At 48.9% G+C, this 9,568-nt stretch overlaps 1 pseudogene; it reads right to left on the bottom strand.

Annotated features, from left to right (window-relative positions):
- Positions 1-7,893: 7,893 nt before the first annotated feature.
- LOC149407167 (ABC transporter B family member 19 pseudogene) lies at positions 7,894-8,909 on the bottom strand (annotated as a pseudogene).
- Between the last annotated feature and the right edge of the window lie 659 nt (positions 8,910-9,568).

Below are 9,568 nucleotides of genomic sequence, written 5' to 3'. Positions count from 1 at the left end.
TGTATAAATACTTTTTTACATTATTTATATTTTTTTATTTGAATTTTTTTGTACTATTTATAGTTTCATTTAGTTTTCTCCTTGTTTAACTTTTTCATTTATAATAAGGATAACATCGTCTAAAAACTAAAAATTAGGTAATTATTTAAAATTTTAAAATGTAAGGTATTCTAACAATTATTTTCTTCAAAGAAACTATTTGCAAAAATTATTTACACATCCCCTCTACCAGTCTTCTTCTCACTTCTACGACTCTCGAGAGATGAGTCGCAGCCCCGCCACCTCCGTGGGCGCCCGAGCGACTAGCTCGAGGCGCGACCTCCAAAGCTCCGTGCGCCGTCTCAAAGGGCAACCTCGTGATAACGAGAGCCAGCCCCGAGACCTGGCGAATGACCCCGAGGCCGCAGTCCGAGAGGACACGGCTCGAAGGCTCGCCGAGCTCTTAGACCGCCCCGGCGTCACCGGCGCGCTCATCACCGACCTCCTCGACTCCAACAATGTCGATGACATCAACCATGAGACCAACCTCGACCACGCTATTCACGAAAGTGGACACGCGCGCACGCCTCCAAGGGGACACCCTCGGGCGGCCGCGTCAAAACGTCAACTTTCTGGTGAGCACGCACACGCGCCCTCGAGGGGACACCCTCGAGCGACCACGTCAAGGCATCAAAGCTCGCACAATGCCCAAGGACGCTCGACCTCGAGGTCCCGAAAGGGACGCTCCAAGCTCACCATCCGCGTCCAAAACCCTTGTGAAGGTGACAACGTCGATGGTCTCGGCCTCCGCCAAAGGCGTCGCCTGAATGATGCGCCCTTAACAAGGGTGATAGGGACGGCCTCCGGAGACTTGAGAGACCGCCTCAACTCTCAAAGAGAGGATCCCGAGTTCGACTTGAGAGAAAAGCTCAACGCCCGACGCGAGACCGCGATCATCTTGGGGCAGCAACCACCCAACACTGATCGAGCACTCGACCAAGAGCGCGCAGCCACGCTTGTGATGCCGGCCGATGGTCCCGAGTCACGAAGGAAAAGGCGCCGGAAGGGTCAAGTCCCTAACGACCACCTTCTCCGAACCCGAAGCGATCCTTCGTCCCGCTCAACACAACGCCCGACCGGATCCTGCGCTCACGCCGCGATGAGCTGGGAAGCCCCGCTCCACTCACAAAGGACCCCGCGAAGCGAGATCGAAGCAGGTTCTGCGAATACCACAAAGATCACGGGCACGTGACGATCGAATGCAAGCAGCTCAAGAAGCGAATTGATTCCCTAATTCGAGTTGGGAATCTCAGGGAATTCGTCGCGTCTACTAGCAAGCCATGATGGTCGCGACTTCGACATTCACGCCCGAACTCGATCGGCTTCGTGGTCACTTTCATTTCAAAAATGTAATTTCCTTTTTTCAAAGAAGGCCAAGTGCCATGGCAAACTGTAATGACCCCCTTATTGCAATAAAGAGTTATTTCACACATGAAAAAATGTAACGCATGCTATTGCATACCTCTAACGCGAGAGTTTCTCAACCTTTGTCTCACAAACGCAAGAAACTCGGGGGGCTAACAGGGACCAACGCTCAATCAAAAAACAATTCAACAACAACTCAAAAAATAAAAATAAGAGAGACTCTTCGCATGTCTCCTCGAGATGAATTCGTTCATCGAGTCGAGCTACGAGTCCGCGAGTCAACCGATACTCCTCGCGCCGACTCTTCGCAAAACTCCTCGTGCAAGCTCTACGTGAGTCCTCGAGTCGAGTTCGAGTCCACGAGTCGACCAATACTCCTCGTGCTAACTCTTCACATGTCTCCTCGAGATGAATTCATTCCTCGAGTGGAGCTACGAGTCCGCGAGTCGACCGATACTCCTCGCGCCGACTCTTCACAAGACTCCTCGTACAGGCTTTACGTGAGTCCTCGAGTCGAGTTCGAATCCACGAGTCGATTGATACTCCTCGTGCCAACTCTTCGCATGTCTCCTCGAGATGAACTCATTCCTCGAGTCGAGCTCCGAGTCCGCGAGTCGACCGATACTCCTCGCGACGACTCTTCACGAAACTCCTCGTGCAGGCTCTACAAGAGCCCTCGAGTTGAGTCCCAAGTCCACAAGTCAACTAACTATTCCTCGTGCAGGCTCTACATGAGCCCTCGAGTTGAGTCTTGAGATCGCGCTCGCCGCCCAGCTCGTCGGCCGAAAGGCAACGAGTTACAAATGGGTTCAAGGCTTGCGTCCGCCAGGGCGTATCTGGTCAAGCCAGCGCCCACGGGAAACCTCGCCACACAAATGTGGCATCGCGCTCGCCGCCCAGCTCGTCGGCCGAAAGGCAACGAGTTACAAATGGGTTCAAGGCTTGCGTCCGCCAGGGCGTATCTGGTCAAGCCAGCGCCCACGGGAAACCTCGCCACACAAATGTGGCATCGCGCTCGCCGCCCAGCTCGTCGGCCGAAAGGCAACGAGTTACAAATGGGTTCAAGGCTTGCGTCCGCCAGGGCGTATCTGGTCAAGCCAGCGCCCACGGGAAACCTCGCCACACAAATGTGGCATCGCGCTCGCCGCCCAGCTCGTCGGCCGAAAGGCAACGAGTTACAAATGGGTTCAAGGCTTGCGTCCGCCAGGGCGTATCTGGTCAAGCCAGCGCCCACGGGAAACATCGCCACACAAATGTGGCATCGCGCTCGCCGCCCAGCTCGTCGGCCGAAAGGCAACGAGTTACAAATGGGTTCAAGGCTTGCGTCCGCCAGGGCGTATCTGGTCAAGCCAGCGCCCACGGGAAACCTCGCCACACAAATGTGGCATCGCGCTCGCCGCCCAGCTCGTCGGCCGAAAGGCAACGAGTTACAAATGGGTTCAAGGTCTGCGTCCGCAGGGCGTATCTGGTCTAGCCAGCGTCCACGAGAAACCTCGCCACACAAATGTGGCATCGCGCTCGCCGCCCAGCTCGTCGGCCGACAGGCAACGAGTTACAAATGGGTTCAAGGTCTGCGTCCAAGCAAAGACGCGCAAATCGATTATGCCTTCGTTGGCAAGTCGAGAAAAGTAAGACGCGCACAACACAACGAAGACGTGCAAATCGATTATGCCTTCATTGGCAAGTCGAGAAAAACAAGACGCGCACAAAACGACAAAGACGTGCAAATCGATTATGCCTTCGTTGGCAAATCGAGAAAAGTAAGACGCGCACAAAACAAAAAAGACGTGCAAATCGATTATGCCTTCGTTGGCAAGTCGAGAAAAGTAAGACGCGCACAACACAACGAAGACGTGCAAATCGATTATGCCTTCATTGGCAAGTCGAGAAAAGTAAGACGCGCACAAAACAACGAAGACGTGCAAATCGATTATGCCTTCGTTGGCAAGTCGAGAAAAGTAAGACGCGCACAACACAACGAAGACGTGCAAATCGATTATGCCTTCATTGGCAAGTCGAGAAAAGTAAGACGCGCACAAAACAACAAAGACGTGCAAATCGATTATGCCTTCGTTGGCAAGTCGAGAAAAGTAAGACGCGCACAACACAACGAAGACGTGCAAATCGATTATGCCTTCATTGGCAAGTCGAGAAAAACAAGACGCGCACAAAACGACAAAGACGTGCAAATCGATTATGCCTTCGTTGGCAAATCGAGAAAAGTAAGACGCGCACAAAACAAAAAAGACGTGCAAATCGATTATGCCTTCGTTGGCAAGTCGAGAAAAGTAAGACGCGCACAACACAACGAAGACGTGCAAATCGATTATGCCTTCATTGGCAAGTCGAGAAAAGTAAGACGCGCACAAAACAACGAAGACGTGCAAATCGATTATGCCTTCATTGGCAAGTCGAGAAAAGTAAGACGCGCACAATACAACAAAGACGTGCAAATCGATTATGCCTTCGGTGGCAAATCGAGAACATAAGACGCGCACAATACAACAAAGACGTGCAAATCGATCACGCCTTCGTTGGCAAGTCGAGAAAACAAGACACGCACAACACAATAAAGCCGTGCTAATCGATCACGCCCTCACTGGTAGATCGAGAAAATAAGCCGCGCATGATCAACCCGAAACAATAAGTCGTCCCTCGCGACGCGCGAAGGCCATTCCTCATGACGCAAACCCGAGAGCATTCATCCCGCATCCGTATGAAAGCGTAGATTTTGAGTTTCCACTCGATCTACGCTCGACCGGAAACTCGGGGGGCTAATGTTGTCGACCCGTCTGAGGCCGACGAGGACAAAGGCAGCTCTTCAACCCACGTGGCTGGTGCGAGGTCTTGGGCGGTGAAACCCTGACTCAACCAGGGGTCGGCCAAACCGATGGCCAAGTCAAAGGCCTTACCCAGCCATGGGCCGAGTCAAATGCTTCACTCGGCCATTGGCCAAGCCAAGTGCCAATGGCCGAGGCTAATGCTTCACTCGGCCATGGGCCGAGCCAAGTGCCAATGGCCGAGGCTAATGCTTCACTCGGCCATTGGCCGAGCCAAGTGCCAATGGCCGAGGCTAATGCCTCCCTCGGCCAGTGGCCGAGGCTAATGCCTCACTCGGCCATTGGCCGAGGCTAGTGCCTCACTTGGCCGAGCCAAGTGCCAATGGCCGAGGCTAATGCCTCACTCGGCCATTGGCCGAGGCTAGTGCCTCACTTGGCCGAGCCAAGTGCCAATGGCCGAGGCTAATGCCTCACTCGGCCATTGGCCGAGGCTAATGCCTCACTCGGCCATTGGCCGAGGCTAATGCCTCACCCGGCCATTGGCCGAGGCTAATGCCTCACTCGGCCATTGGCCGAGGCTAGTGCCTCACTTGGCTGGGCCAAGTGCCAATGGCCGAGGCTAACGCCTCACTCGGCCATTGGCCGAGGCTAATGCCTCACTCGGCCATTGGCCGAGGCTAGTGCCTCACTTGGCCGAGCCAAGTGCCAATGGCCGAGGCTAATGCCTCACTCGGCCATTGGCCGAGGCTAATGCCTCACCCGGCCATTGGCCGAGTCAAGTGCCAATGGCCGAGGCAAAATTTCAGTCGGCCAATGGCCGACCCAAGGGTCTCACTCGGCCATTGGCCGAGGCAAGGCTTCAGCCGGCCCAGTTCACTCGGCCATTGGCCGAGGCAAAGCTTCAGTCGGCCAATGGCCGACCCAAACTTGTTCACTCGGCCAAGGGGTCTTCAAACCACCCCTTGGCTGCCTATAAATACAAGGGTCCTTCCCTTGACCCAGGTAATCCATTCTTGAGCACTGAAACGCTGTCGAACTCGTACCTCGCTCGTTTCTCTCAAGCTTTGGCCTCTAAACACCCCTAAAACCTCTATACTCTACCTCAATCACACTAATGTTGAGCGTCGGAGAGGTAAACAGGGGCACCCCCCTGTTTCCCCTTTGTAGTTCACGTGTTCTCTACTCCTTTTCGGGTACTCTGACGAACTCAAGGGACATCCACAGCTAAGGGACGACTTGGGATACCAAGTCCGACACGCTCGAGTCAAGACGAGACCACTTGGTCCGGCCTTGGGTCTAACCGTCTTTGGCTCCTAAATAGTTGTCCGAAAAACAGCGACAACACTATTTTTGTCCAAAATATCAAAATTGCTACTAGTTAAGTCCATTTCAATACCATAGTTTTGGTGCTACGTCATTTGTTAGAAATATTTTCAAAATATTTCATGTTTTATACCAATACTTTCAAAGTATATGCGGGAGAATAAATAGACGTACAACTTGCGAATATTAACCAAGGATTGACTTTTCAGGGAAACCGACCGAAAACCGGCCGAAAACCGTCTTACCGGAGAGGACCGGTACTAATTCAACATTTAGCGTTTTCATTCCAATTTACCGGTGCTTTCCGGGGGTTTTCGTTCGTCACATGTTTTTTTGTCAACTTTCCTTGGTTTTCAGTGGGTAAGTTTAGGGGTTTCTCAAATTTTGGGATTTTTTTTCATTTTTTTTTATCTCGTAGCGTGTGGTATACCGCATTTCGCGGGATATACCGCAAAAAAAGGGTATTCCGCGGGGTATTTGAACAAATTTTTAATTATGATTTTGTATAAGTTTAGGATACACAATCTATATAAATTTTTAAAATAAAGTTTTCAAAATTCTAGACATGAAATTCTATGTAGAGTACAAATTAATACATATGTAATATAGAGTTCTCAAGCAAAGTCACACTAAATAAAGAAAACAAATAATTATACACATAATAGAGATTTCTCACACAAAAAAAGTAGAGTTCACAGTCATTGTTGCTACTCGTAGGTAGAGTGTCGGGGGCCCTGAAATGTATGAGGTTGTTGGTCTTGCATCAGGCAATACTCGTACCAAGTCATCATGTGAGCATATGTAGTCATATAAGTCTCCACGTGACGATCGTAATTATACTGATCTAATGCAACATAAATGGAGTATTTTGGGAAACCTGGTCGGTAACGAATACGAGGTTGGGGCTCATGTGGCTGGTAAAAATCCCTTAAAATGGGGGGAGAGACAGGGATGATGGGGACAGGCACGGGCATGGGGACTATCATCGGATACTCAGGATAACTGTAAGACCCGTCATGCGGCTCAATTGGATGCGAGGATTCTGAGTCCTCCAGTGTAATCGAGAACCCACCGAAAAACTGTGACAATTGATCAACATATTTGTTAGTAGAAGAGAATGACATTGCATCAGACAAACCTCTGTACGTATTGCCTCCATATCATGACTAAAAAAAGGCTGGATTCATGCGGTCGTATTCATCGTCCATTTGTGGTACGCTATATCCACCATCGCTGCCGAATTGAGGATCGTATCCACCACCGCTGTTGTATTGCCCGCCGCGTTCTTCACCACCACCACCACCTCCCATGATTATAATAAAAACAGAATTAGAAAATAAAAACTTGTTTTATTAAATTATGAGAGCAATCTTACCTGCGTTATCATCCGAAGCATGACCAGTATCATCCGAAGAACTTGAAACGTCTTGAGTCTGTCGAATGTAGTCTCCGCTCTTGATGTTGTTGGACGCGTCAATCGACTTTAAGAACACCGTCGTTCCAGCACAATACACCATTATATTTATGATGCTTAGTCTGGTGGAGCCCGTCTAACCATCAGACAAGATCGTACATCCAAACTTCTCCCAGTTCGGCCTTTGGTCATCGACATATTTTTGCATATCAGTAGCCTCGGCATCAAGATACTTGTTGTGAATATCATACGGAGACGGCAACGGAACGTTAGGACCTACAAAACAAAATACTTAATAAATAAACTAAATATGATAAATACGAAATTAAATATAACAACTTTTAATTCACTTACCAAACTCCTGAGCGGACTGGATCATGTTTCGAAAATGATGTGAGTCCGCCTTAGATGCCGGAATGTGCTCGTGAACAAAGAACTTGCAAATGTTCCGTCCGAGTTTCATCGCGTATCTTGGTATGGACATCACATCAACCCTTTGTTGCCGAGAACTGGGGGATTTGTATAAGGATGGAGCTAGAGATGATGATCGTTGCAAACGAGGTTCCGCTGAAGATCCACCGGGTCCCTCTCGTTCTGCCCTCCATTGCTCAGCTACTTCTTGCTATCTCACCCTCTTCATAGTTGATCGGACTAAGACCTCCTCGCCATCGTTCTCTTCATCTGACTCGTATCTACGAAGTCCTTTGGTGGTTTTAGACCGAAGATATGCTCCAAAACAACTTTTGGACTTCTTCTTATCGGATACGGCGAAAAGACACTCTCTCATCTCCTCCCTTACTTCTGGAGGACACTTATCACACACCGTCGTACTTCTTCGATTATCTGTAGCGGCAAGGTGATTCTTCACCCTAGTAACACCTCCGCCTTTCATCTCATGGCCACAAAAGTTGCATACGAAACCGTTCGTCTTTCCCTCACTGGGCGTACAATATTTCCGGACCGGATCCGAACTCATTCTTCAACTATTAAATCTGAATTAACAAAATATATCAACATTAACAATAATGAACAACGTGACAATAACAACTAACTAAGAATTATATCAAATAAGCAATAACTAATAAAAAAAAATTAGTGAAATTTGTTGTAACTAGCCAAGTTTGTCATTCTTATTGGGGGAATAGCCCAAGTTTCATTTTATTAAGCAAATAGCCCATATTTTTCGGCTCAGACCATAATGCCCTTGGTAAATTCGTGAATTGGTTAATTTAATTAACCTACTGGAGTGAGTTAGGTTAATTAATTAACTTATTGGTTGAATATTAGTTTAGGTTAATTAAATTAACCGATTCGCGAATTTACAAAGTGCCTCTCCTTAATCCCCTCCATCGCCGTCGATTTCCTCTCCGCCGCCGATTCCTCAGAATTCGGAATTAGGTTAATTAATTGAATGCTTTGAATATCAATTGACTTAAGTTATGATTTTTGTAAATTTTTTGTGAATTTCAAATCATTCACGAATCAGTTAATTAATTAACCTAACTCACTCCAGTAGGTTAATTAAATTAACCGATTCGCGAATTTACATAGTGCCTCTCCTCAATCCCCTCCATCGCCGCCGATTTCGTCTCCACCGCCGATTCATCTCCCCCCACCAATTTTCGAGTCAATCTGAGCCTCTTGAAGAACGCACTCGGACTCGCGCTCGTCGCCTCGTCCAACAACAATATCGACGGGTCCTTCAGAACCGCCCGCGCGATCGCGATCCTCTGCTTCTGCCCGCCGGAGAGTTGGACCCCCCGCTCCCCCACCGGAGTCCGGTACCCCTCCGGCAACCCGCTCACGAACCCGTGCACGTTCGCCGACCTCGCCGCCGCCTCGACCTCGGCCTCGGTGGCGTTCTCTTTCCTGTACGCGATGTTCTCGAAGATGCTCGCGGCGAACAGCGCCGGCTCTTACTGGACCAGCCCGATCCTCCGCCGCAGGGTGCGGAGGTTTAGGCGCCGGATGTCTTTTCCGTCGATCATCGCCTTCCCTGCGCCGCCAAGCAGCAGATCGCCTTCGTCTTGTTCCTCGGCGCCCGCCAAGGCCCGCGGCGGGACCTGCACGCTGACGGACTCCGACCCGGCCCACGCCGTGGTCCACCGCGCCCGGTTCCTCCGGCGTACTCGAAGCGGTACAGGACTCCGCAGGCGAGGAAGCAGCTGATCGGCGGAGATTAGTCTCGTGGTGGCGTGAAATGGATGAGGACAAGGACCAGACAAGTGCGAGGGTAATTTGGGTAGTCAATTATTAATTGGGCTATTCCCTTAATTTATTCAAACTTGGGCTATTCTACTAATATTAGTGGGCTGATTGGGCTAGTATGCTCATTCTCCCAAAAAATTAATTACATTTAGATCAAATTAATTATTAATTACATCTAAATTCTAAATCAACAAAATAAAGATTTAAATTCGAATAAAAAAAAACATTTTAAAGATTGCATATTTAATGGGTTATTAATATTATTATTATTATTATTATTATTATTATTATTATTATTATTTGTTGAAAAGTCAATGTGTTATTGATTTGGTTCCGTGCATGAATCTTGGCTAATTAATGTATGTGATAATGATATACTCAATATTAAAGACCAAGACCCACGTTTCCAACTTTCCATTCCTTTCCACTTCCCAAAAAT

Source organism: Urtica dioica, chromosome 1 (genome assembly GCF_054948205.1).
Source record: "Urtica dioica subsp. dioica isolate 48M chromosome 1, U.dioica_male_clone48M_v1_H2, whole genome shotgun sequence".
In the NCBI taxonomy this organism is placed as follows: domain Eukaryota; kingdom Viridiplantae; phylum Streptophyta; class Magnoliopsida; order Rosales; family Urticaceae; genus Urtica; species Urtica dioica.
The sequence above is the reverse complement of the archived record's forward strand: the minus strand, read 5'-3'. Positions and strand labels throughout refer to the sequence as shown.